The following is a 12,211-nucleotide window of genomic DNA, read 5'->3' as shown; positions in this document are numbered from 1 at the left end:
TTGCCATCAGCTACTCCCACATTTTGCCTCTATTTCCTGACTACATGGTGAAGTTAGAAGCCAAACAGCTCCCAACACACACACACACACACACACACACACACACACACACACACAGTCTTTCGTGGGCCTACTTTCCCAACACTTTGGAGGCTGACCCCATGGAAATGATCTTGCCGTTGGTGGATTTAGCAGTTTACCCTAATCTGCTACCTCAAAATCTGATATTGCTAAAATTCCCCAAAGTGTCCACTAGAGGGCACTATAACTCCACCTCTGACATCAATTTGGTGCCGAAGGGCTTCTGTGAATTCCCAAGGGAAACTTCCTCTTCCTATTTCACCCACCCACATGTTCCTATCTGAGTATGCTTTATACTAAGCACCTAAGAAAGAAATAGATGGCATGAATAAAGAAGGAATGTAGCACTGCTGTCTCACCCTATTCCCCATACTCTCCCCATCCATTCCTTCCCTCAAGATGTATGTGACTGATGAAGATGTGTCTGTCATTAGTGAAGTTGATCTGACAGTGCTAGACCCCTATCAATGCTCCAGAAAAAGTCATAGGGTTGATTTGGGTCTTGGGTCATCCTGCAAACATAAAGGATATGTCAACATTGGCAGCGCCACCCCAAGACCAGGCTTTTCATGGTCTAGACCTAGGTCTTCTCATGGTCACCACCACCTCCCTCTCCTCTTTCCTACCCCGACCCTTTACCCGAGGGCCAGGTCTTATTGTTTTCTCTCCCCAGGGTTTTTATACCAAAGTCAGGACAAATCTCTCATTAGCCGACTCAGGGGAATGGGTGGGTGAATGCCATTAGCACAACTACTTTATCTTAAAAAAACAAAAATGAGCAAACTTTTGTATTGAAAACATTTCCGTGACTGAGCTTTGAAAATAAAACATTACTTCCTCTTGTACATTTTGAAATAGAAACATATCTAAACACAAATATATCCAAGATGGTGGCTTTTGAGAATGCATGTTTTTAAGCCAGACTGCCTTGGATCAAATCCCATGTTTGCTATTTACTAGCCATGTGGACTCGAGCGAGTTACTTAACCTCTGTGCATCAGTTTCCTCAGCTGTTGGAAGGGGAAGGTAAGCGTATCTACCTACTGCGCAGAGGTGTGAAGATTACAAGAGTTAATGCGGTTACGTGGCGCCCTTCAAAACATGGCGGTACCTGCCCCAAGCTAAGCCAATGAGAGCTCTTCTTCGGGATTTATAAGTACTGAAGCAGGGAAAGCTTATCTCTGTTCCTCCGACACCACTGAGCCCCTGTCATGTAAGACCTGAGCTGCTTTTGGTGGTGGCTTACTGCCACAGAAGAATCCCACCTGAAGGAGAAGCCATAACGATGAAGGGGGAGAATGTTTGAGTCCCCGAATCTAGATCTACTCTTGTCCTTTCTAAGCCTGTGTCAGTAAACAAGACTTACTAACTGCCAAGCACTATTCTGAACACTTTACAAGTCTGGGCTCAGTAACCCCAGTCACCCCAGAAGCGTACTCCATATTAGAGACGAGAAAACCTGCCCGAGGTTGCAGAGCACGGGAGCTGGCATTTCAGCCTGGGCAGCTGGCAGACACTCTGCGTCTGGGCCCAATAATTCTCTGTTGTGGGGGACTGTCTGGTGCATTGTGGGATGTCGAGCGGCACCCCTGGCCTCCTCCTGCTGGGTGCCCAGCACACTTGTCTCCCAGTTAGGACAACCCAAACCATCTCCTAGCTGAGACAAACTGCCTCCAGCTGAGAACCACTGCCGCCACTCCCACTGCCTCCCAAATTCTTCTTGTTGATTTACTTTCTTTTTTTTTTAAGTTTATTTATTTTGAGAGAGACAGTGTGAGTGGGGGAGGGGCAGAGAAAGGAGAGAGAAAGAGAGAGGGAGAGGGAATCTCAATCAGGCCTCATGCTGCCAGTTCAAAGCCCAAAGCTGGGCTTGAGCCCATGAAGCTGCAAGATCACGACCTGAGCCAAAACCAAAAGTCAGAGGCTCAACCGACTGAGCCACCCAGATGCACCTCCCAAATTCTTTTTGAACTGCTATCATGGAATCACCTAGATCCTGTGCTAACCACCATTCAGGATGACCCAATCCAAGTGTCAAATACCACAACACAACTTCCCACAACACATTGCCACCCAGACCCTGTGTTGTCTAAAACTCCATGTCACCTACCAGTCTGTGTCCCCCAAACCTCCTGTACCACAGTCCTGTCACTGAGTTCTGTGTGACCCACTACCTAGTGGTGTCCATGCCCTCTGTCACCAGCCAGAATTTCACTGGGTCAGGGTCACAGAGCTCTTCACAGAGACAAGGCACAAAATACACACAGAGACGGAAACAAGGAGACAGAAACTCAGACACACAACATACGTCAGGGAGAGGCAGAGAAACCCGCAGAAGCAGAGATGCTCACAGAGACAGAGAGAGGCTCTCCGTCTCCAAGGGGGCCACAGCTGGTGGTGCTAAATGGGTCACCAGAGACCCACTAAGGCCCTCCCCCCACCTCAGGATTATACCGGGCGTGGGGAGGCTAGATTCTGAGAGTAAGGAGCTTAGACCCAACGTGACAGCTAATCGCCCACATAAGGCTTCTGTCTAGGTCACCAAGCCCTGACCAGACCCCACCCCCACGGTCACTCTTCTGTTCTTCCATCAGGTCCTCGACTGACAAGATCTCACCCCTGAAAATGCACAGCCCAGGGAGGCAGAGGCAGGAGGTTAGACCCTCCAGCCTCCCCTCTAGCTCTGCTACCAGAGCACCAGGAGGTGGCAAGATCCAGCAGCTTCTAGAGCGTTGGTTGAGGCTGGGGTCCCTGGACAGAGAGTATGAGTTTCCCACTATATTGTGTCAGGAAGGATCTGGCTAAGTCTAGAGAAACATCTTTCTGAGTTGAGAGACATGGTGGGGAGCAGATGGTTCCTCTATCCTGTACCCCTCCAACACAGGGCCCTTGAGGATTACCAAAATGAAAGAATCAGGCCTACATTTTGAGCAATAAAGTCTTTAAAGCAGCCCCACCTGCAGGCTGGCCAGGCCTGGTTGCCATGGTGATACCCCAGTTGCTCCATAGGCAGCTGCTGGTCCTTGAAGTGGGGACAGTGGCGGCAGCGGATCCTCCAACTGCAGCGGGTTGGGGTGAGAGGTCAGTGCTCCCTTGGGAACAATTCTGACCGTGGCTGGGGCCTGCGCACCCGGGTTTGTCTCCATTCCTGTTCTCCCAGCTCAGGCCCCATCCCCACCTTCCAGCCACTACTTCCTCTGCTGCTCCTGGAAATGGGCAACTCAGAGTCTGAATCCTCCTGTGATATAGTTCAACCCTCAAGTGCAGGGTTCTGTTGTGAGGGCTGATTGACAGGCTCAGGTACACAGGGGCTCAGGTGAGAGGCTCCAACATGTTCCCCAGGGTAAGGGCTCAGTGAGATTCCAGTGGAAAGGATAGGGTGTGGAGGCTCAGCATAAAGGTTCTGGAAAAAATCAGTCAAGACATACGTATAAGAGCTCAGGCTTGGGGTAAACAGGCCCTAAAAGTGACATGGGACTTCACCGGGGCTCAGGGGCAAGGACCCAAATGTGAGGCTCAGATGGGGCCCAGGGAAGGGTCTGTGCTGGTGCTTCCCTTCAGTAGTAGCTCATTACTAAAAATGATCACTGAGGTGGGCCTGGGTGGCTCGGTGGGTTAAGTGGCCAACACTCGGTTTCGGCTCAGGTCATGATCTCACAGTCAGTGATTTCAAGCCCTGCATCAGGCTCTGTGCTCATAGCTTGGGGCCTGCTTCAGATCCTCTGTCCCCCTCTCTCTGCCCCTCCCCCACCTGTGCTCGCTCCTGTGCACGCGCGCTCTCTCTCTCTCTCAAAAATAAATAAAGGTTAAAAAAAATTGAAAACAATAATTAAAGTGCTAAATTTTAGATGAATAACTTTTTTGAGTGTATAAATTAAAAGAGACCTTTGTGGTATATATACACAATGGAATATTATTATTCTCCCATTAAAAAAAAAAATCTCACCATCTGCAAGAACATGGATGAGTATAATGCTAAGTGACACAAGTCAGTCAGAACAAGATAAATACCATATGACCACATTCATATGTGGAATTTAGGAAACAAAACAAATGAGCAAGGGAGGAAAAAAGAGAGAGAAAGAAAGAGACAAACTGAGAAACAGACTCTTCACTATAGAGAACAAACTGCTGGTTACCAGAGGGCAGGGGTGGGGGGTGGGGTGCAAAATAGGGGATAGGGATTAAGGAGTGCACTTATCATGATGAAAAAAAAAATTTTTTTAATATTCCTTTTTTTAAAAAAAATTTTGTAATTTATTCATTTTTGAGACAGAGAGAGACAGAGCACAAGTGGGGGGAGGGACAAAGAGAGAGGGAGACACAGAATCCGAAACAGGCTCCTGGAGCTAAGCTGTCAGCACAAAGCCCGACACGAGGCTCCAACTCACGAACCATGAGATCATGACCTGAGCTGAAGTTGGACACTTAACCAACTGAGCCACCCAGGAGCCCCAAATATTCCTTTTTTTTTTTTTTTTTTTTAAAGAGACTTCAGTTACATTCCTAGGGGTTTCTCCTAACCTTTCTGAGGTTTAGTTTCCTTATCTATAAAATGGGAAGAACAGTATCTAGCTTGTAGAGTCATTGTGAGGACTATAATGGGAAAATGAATGTAAAGTTCTTAACACAGAATGTACTCAATAAATTACAGTGTAAAAAAAAATGTGCTTAGAAATGGGAGAGACGGCGTGAAGCGAGAGCTCCTGTAATTGCTTAGAACCCAGCTTGCCAGCCGATGTTATCAGTCCTGAGGGCAGTAGCTATTGAGAGATCAATTTTTCTTCTCCTTAAGAAAGATCAGGCTGTATGGGGAGAAGGTGACATCAGGCACATTCTGCAAGGGAGAGGGAATATTGCCAACTGCACCAGCAACATGCTGAAAATCTGTAGCTTATGTGTTTTATAATGTAAGTAGTAAAATAAGCGAATTTTCTCATAGTACACTATTCATAAAGGTTTAGGGCAAAAAAAGGGTGCTCTTTTTAAAAAATTCCAATACAATTGACATGTAACATTGTGTAAGTTTAAAGCAAACAACTTCTTCTTCTTCTTTTTTAATGTTTATTTTATTTTGAGAGAGGGAGAAATAGAGCGTGAGCAGAATCTGAAGCAGGCTCCAGGCTCTGAGCTGTCAGCACGGAGCCCAACATTGGGGTCGAACCTATGGACTGAGGAACCGAGAGATCACGACCTGAGCTAAAGTCAGATGCTTAACCAACTGAGCCACCCAGGCGCCTCAAGGCAAACAAGTTCTTAATTTGATACACTTGTGCTGCAGTGTGAAGGTGAATGTAGCACTAGCTAACACTTCTATTGAGTCATATGATTAACATTTCTTCTAATGATGAGAACAATGAAGATCAAGTTTCTTAGCAATTTTAAGATTTATAATACAATTTTGTTGGTTTTGTTTTCAAAATAAAACTCCAATTCGGTGGTTCTCAAACTTTTTGGTTACAGGACCTCTTGAGAGGACACCTGGGTAGCTCAGTTAGTTAAGCCTCTGAGTCTTGATTTCCACTCAGTTCATGATCTTGTGGTTCATGCGTTCGAGCTCCACGTTGGACTCTGCATTGACTGCATGGAGTCTGCTTGGGATTCTTTCTCACCCTCTCTCTCTGCCCCTGCCCTGCTCATGCTCTCTCTCTCTCCCAAAATAAACTTAAAAAATAAAAATAACTGTGGGCCCAAAAAAGTGTAATTTAAGTGGGTTTTATCTATGGATATTCACTGTATTCAAAGTTAAAACTGAGAGAAATTTAAAATACATATTCAAAATAACAATATAAATGTATTAGAAGTTGACAGAAAAAATATGTCTATGAAAAATAGCTATGTTTTTTTTTTGTTTTGTTTTTTTGTTTTTGTTTTGTTTTGTTTTTCCAAAACAAACACTTTAGTGAGAACAGTGACATTGTTTTACATCTTTGCAAATCTCTTTAATGTCTGGCTTGATAGTAGACAGCTCAATTCTTATATCCACTTCTGTATTCAATCTGTTGCCATATGTGGGTTTGGCTGAAATATGTGAAGGAAGTGCAGCCTCACAATGTATTTAGCTGAAAGGGGAGAAGTGTTTTAATAGTCTTTTCACTTCATTATGGATGTTTTCCTTTCATACTACACCAAAACTTGAAAGGTGTGGTGGTTTCTTAGAGGTTAGTTGCCGTGTGGAATTCAAAACTGTATTAATGGACTTATCATATTCTGTTACATGTAAACCCATTAGTCTGTCTTGCACCGTGAATGGATCTTTTATCCATGCATGATTTTTAATTAATTAATTAATTTTAAAGTTTATTTACTTATTTTGAGAGAAAGAAATAGAGAAAACACGTACGACTAGGGGAGGGGCAGGGGGAGAAAATCCTAAGCAGGCTCCATACTGTCAGCCCAGAGCTCGATGCAGGTCTTGAACTCATGAACCGTTAGGTCATGACCGGAGCCAAAATTGAGTCAGACACTCAACTGACTGAGTCACCCAGGGGTCCCCGTGTGTGATTTTTATAACACTACTTAACTGGTCATTCATTTGGAAAATACTGGTTTACTGAGTTATACAGATCTTCCAATACTGACACATTTCATTATACAATACAAACAAAACAAACAAAAACACCCCACATATTCATTGGTGTCATTACCAACCTCATCAAAGTTTAAAAGATTTCAGTCACGGTAGCAGACAGATATTTTCCAAATTCTAATTTTCACTTGAAAGCTCTACTTTTATCATTGGGAACAAGCACCAAAAAGTTGTTTTCCTTGAAGTGACAGGCTCATTTGGAGAAAGTGTATGCCAAATAGCCAAGTTGGCATAATATTTTTTGTCATTTATTCTCTTAAGTAAAACCAGTGAGAAAAGTGAATTTCAGTTCATAAGTCACTTGCATAAGTGCTCTTCCCCAAGCTAACTACCATATGTCAATATGCAGAAGACATGCTTTATGTATACTTCTCATTTGTCACACAAAACATTAAAAAGGTATGTAATGGGTGGAAAGGTAAAAATATTAATAATTTTAGGGGCACCTGGGTGGTTCAGTAGGTTAAGCGTCCAACTTCGGCTCAGGTCATGATCACATGGTTTGTGGGCTCCAGCCCCGCGTCGGGCTCTGTGCTGACAGCTCAGAGCCTGGAGCTGCTTCAGATTCTGTGTCTCCCTCTCTCTCTGCCCCTCCCCTGCTCACACACTTACACACTCTCTCTCTCAAAAATAAATAAACATTAAAAACATTTTAATTAATAATTTTACTGCTTCATCAAGACATTTTAAAGTGAGCTGCCCTTTTTATTCCTTTATCTTTTTTCCTTTTATTTTATTTCATTTTATTTTTTTACTCTGCATGCACAGTGACAGACGAGACACAAAGAGTGCTGGGCCAGTCGGGAGCCACGCCCTGATTCCTCACTGGGCACCACCATTGTCCTTCCTTCACTAATGTGAATATCAATGAAATGAAAATGACAAATTATTGAGCACTGAGTGTTATGTGGAAACTAATTTGACAATAAACTATTTGTAAAAAAAAAAAAAAAGAGAAAAAAAAAAAGAAAATGACAAATTAGGAAAATTGTTTCTGTCTTGTGGACCCCCTGCAAGGGTCTTGGTGACCCCCAAGGATCTTTGAAAAACACCTTGGGAATCAGTGCTGAGAGCAACTATATTTACTTTTCTTTTTAAAGAACTTTTTTTTGGAGATATCATTCAAAGGTTTGTAAAATGCTCTCTCAAATATCCCATGGAAAAAACGAAAGCCAGTTCCATTTGTGGTACTATTTGCTTTACTTCTTGCAAAAGAAGAGGGGGGAGAGGAGAGGAATACGAAGCGGGTTGGCCCATGGGAGTGCACCAGGCATGTAAAGCCATCCATCATGTGTGTCATGGTGAGCAGACACAGTCCTGGGACTGCACAAAGGCAAATGGTGCTGGGAACTCAGGGCCCTCTGTCACCTTCCCCACACAGTCTCAATAGCCACGGAAGCCTACACACCACACACACACACACACACACACACACACACACACACACACACACCACGGGCAGACAAGCCACATGTTTTGCCATGGCTAATTTCACACAACTTAAATGACAAGCCCGACCATGGTTATACTTACACAATACAATCAGCACATCAAAGCCACACAAAAAGTCCCAATAGTCAAATACCACACCTTATTGTTCTCAAAACCTATTCACGCTATTTTATATTCATAGCTGGAGAATTTCAATGGCCACGTGCCCAATCATAGTTACACTCAAAGTAGCGGGATGGTACCAAAAAACACCTACTGGGTTGCCATGCAGCTATGTATGCATATTGTTCACAGATGAGAATGTGGACTTGGGAAACAGGACAACATGGGTTCAAGTTCAAGTTCTACCACTTACTAGTTCTGTAACCTTGGGTAAAGTATTTAACCTTCCTGAGCCTTAATTCCAGAAAATGGAGATAATTCCTACCTTGATGTGAGGACGACATAAACTAACGGGGCAAGTGCCAGCAGATGTGCTGGCCAGATGTGCCCAGGGATCCAGCTGTAACTGCTATGTATGGCTTTTGTCACCAGAGGGCACCAGGGCTCCAAGGTATCTGTAGTGGGTGCAGGGAAAGACCAGGCCCGAAAGGCCAGGATTCCTGGGAAGGAGTGCTGAGGCACACGCAGACAGGGAGGTGTGGGGACGCGTATGGGGAGGTGCAGCCTCTGAAACCCCAGATGCCAGCGAGGCCCAGGCCACCAGACTGTGCTGCCAGGTAAGATGGGCACCTCCTGGAGAGGATCCCGATCTCACCTGAGAAGGAAGATGGGCACTTATTACCAGGCCTCTTATTCCTACTTCACACACAATTAAAGCTCACAATACTATGACTGATAGTCACTACTTATAGCATTCTTGCCGAGGAATACTGCAGAAGCTGACGGCCCAGCTTACCCGGGTATGAAGTGGAAGAGCTGGGGTCTGAGTGCAGGCATCCTGGCTTCAGAATCCCCACTCTAACCACCACTCCGCACTGCTCTCCCAGGGACACCCGCCCCCCGCCCCCTGCTGGGACTCTGTCAGGACTCCTTGACCCCTGCGTCTGCTCTGGAGCTCAGCCAGACCCGGCTGACCCTTTCCCCTCTTCCAGCTTGCTCCCTGTCTGCTCACTGGGCCTGTGCGCTCACTCGTAAGAGGCTTATCAGGAATGTGGGGGGGACAGATAAGGCGGGGTCTCGAATATAGCCTTATCCAGTTCCGCCACCTCCAGCTCCTGGGAGTTTGGGGAGTTGCCAGCAGATGGAGCCCCACCCACCCAGACAGCCATGCACCACCCACACCCAGAGCCTGGTGGCCTTCCCCGTGATGTCACAGCTCCCTGTGATGTCATAATTTGCAGTGACATCATTGCTCTGTCCCTCCTTCAATTCTAAAGGGGCTCCTCAGATGGGAGTGGGGGAAGTGGAGCCAGACAGGACCCTAGCCAGGGTCCAGGTCAGCAGGAAAAGAGGGTGGTATTATAGGATCCACCTCAGGGTGGACGGCTATTTTTGGTATTGACTGCTTCACTTATAGCCAGCCCTCTTCCTGCCTTCTCAATCCAAAGAGGCTCTGGGTCCAGCAGGGGCAGGGGCAGTGGGGGAGAGGGAGTCTCTAGGCCCACTGCAGGGCTAGAGGCTCTGAACCAGCCCCCTGCTCCCTGCAGGGAGACATGATCCTGGTGAATAGGGGCCTTGCATCCCTTCCCTTGGAAAGTAGCCAGGCAGGGAGGGACTATAAGGATGGCCAGACAGATGGATATAGTCTGACCTGCCCTGACAGTCACACATGTCAACTTGTTGACACAGTTTACGTTCACAGCCCCTCACTGTCACGTGCCAACAGCCATTCTGTCCCACAGCTATGCCCTGTGTGGCCCCAGGTGGCAACATGGCAATGTGGTGACCCACATCAACACACTGGCACAGGCACGTTGTCATACGTCCCATATGGGAGAGCAGGGGCCCTTTTCTCTCGTGGTTGCATTCTTAAAGATGAGCACAATTCCCAGCACATAGTAGATGTACACTCCTATGCTATGTGGTGTACAGGACCTGTAACTGGGGGGGAGGGGGGGGAATGGGCCTGAAGGAAAGCCATCCCTCCTACAGCCCCTCTTGACCTCTCCAGATCCAAGATGGGGGCATCGAGGAAGCATTACTGCTGCTTTCAGCATCACCTGTAGCCCCAACTTCAGTGATGGCCACTCCCCAGCTAATACCAGTGGCTGAAAGGCCTTGAGCTACGCAGGGGCACTGCTCCATCCCCTCCAGGCTTTTTTCCAGTGGTTTGGGACATTGGCACTCAAAAGTGGGTATTAGGAACGTGGGGTGGTCTAGATGTTGGGTATGCCTAAGCATTAGGCTCCGTGGGTATTGGGTACCTGGGTTCTGTGTATTGAGAACTCTGGGCTTTGGATTCTCTGTGGCGTTGGGAGCACTGGCCCCCTTGGCACTGGGAATTCTGGATTTGGGGAGCTCTAAGGTCTTTCAGAATCTGGGCTTTGTATGTTCTGGACATTGGGGCTACCACCCCCTCCCCGCACCAGACAGGGCCAAAGCCAATGTTTCCAATATTAAAGGCCTAATTTTACCTGGAGCTGCCAAATCCAGTCTGGCACCCTGCTCTGAGCCCCATGGTTGGCACCTGCTGCCTCCATGGACTGGAACCCAAAACAGCCCAGCAGAATGGTCTGAGAGACACAGACCCCTGTGGAACCACACAGGCATCTCCTGGATCAGGAACCAATTTAACCTGTTCCCTTGCATTGGGGCAAGGCAAGGAAGGTGCCAGGCACTGACCACTGGACTCCAAGATCAAGGGAGAAAGAATCCGAGAAAAGAGCCCATGCAGGCCACTCCCAGCAATGCTTCCCGGTTTCTGAGGCTGGGACTCAAGGAGGTGGAGACCAATCGTCAGGCCAGGCTGCAACTCAAACAGTGTCCACCCTCCTCCAGTGTCTCAGCAGGGCCCCTCCGCACCCCTCCACCAAGTGCCTAATGCCACCAGCTCCTTCAGTGCCCTCCAGAAGTGGCCCGAGTCTGGCCTTATCCCTATTTCCACAGACATACACCTAAGCCAACTCTGTGTCCCAACACGGGCCCTAATCCTATAGGCTGATGACAACAAAGGAGGAAACCAGCCAGCACTGGGGGATCTGACTCTGGGTTCAGCCTTCGCAGGAAATAGCACTGTAACTAGAGGCTTGGGAGACACACCTTAGCCCACAGTGGGTGGGGCCCAGCCAGCTGCCTGCCCTCTTGCTGCCCTGCCCCAGGAAGAAGCAGGTCAGCAGGTCGTCTGTCCCCATTAGTCCTCCTCCTGTCTGTCCTAGGCGTGATCCCCCTATTCTCCTGATGGTGGCCCAGGCTAGCCATATTCTTCCCACCCTGTGGGCCAGCTGCCCAGGGCCAGGAGCTCACAGCCAGCAATGAAGGCCATCCCAGTTCTGACCTGGGCTGGGCCCAGACCTGCCTCCCTTGGGGCCTCATTCTAGTTGGGAGGGGAAAAAAAAAAAAAAAAAAAGAAGCTGCTCTTGTCCCTGTCTCATGGAGCCAGCTTTTCCAATCAAAATCTTTCTCAAGTTCCTCCTTGGGTCTCAACTAACTGTATGGCTGCCTGAAGTCTTTTCTAGATCAAGGGGGGTAAAATACATACATCCATGAATCTATATGCATACAAATATATTTTGTGTTATGTCATCTCATAACACAAAAACCCTCATGGGAAAATCTCTAACTTCCCCAAACATCCCAGGGAATATCTTTTCCCCGTAACCCATGGACTAAGGTGCTAAACTGCCTCCTTGCCTCTGGATTAATCTCCTATCTTCCTGATGAGTCCTTAGAGAGCTGACCCTGAGCACCCCACCCTCCCCTGCCCCCAGCTCCAGGGCCTGAGGGCCTCCTGGGGTCAGCTCTGAGTATCCCAGACATACCTCCCTTCATATGAATGCCTCAGTGTGAGCTAGGAAGCCCCAGTTTCCGTGGACCATAATAATCATCAGAAATTTCACTCGGTGCCCTCTTCCCTCAGTCTACTGCTTCAAGGGAGAAGGAAGCCATCGCCCTGCTCTCTCACACACTTCCTTGTTCCCACTCCCTACC

Source organism: Hyaena hyaena, unplaced genomic scaffold, assembly GCF_003009895.1.
Source record: "Hyaena hyaena isolate Hyena2069 unplaced genomic scaffold, ASM300989v1 scaffold_144, whole genome shotgun sequence".
In the NCBI taxonomy this organism is placed as follows: domain Eukaryota; kingdom Metazoa; phylum Chordata; class Mammalia; order Carnivora; family Hyaenidae; genus Hyaena; species Hyaena hyaena.
This window is presented reverse-complemented; position numbering follows the sequence as displayed.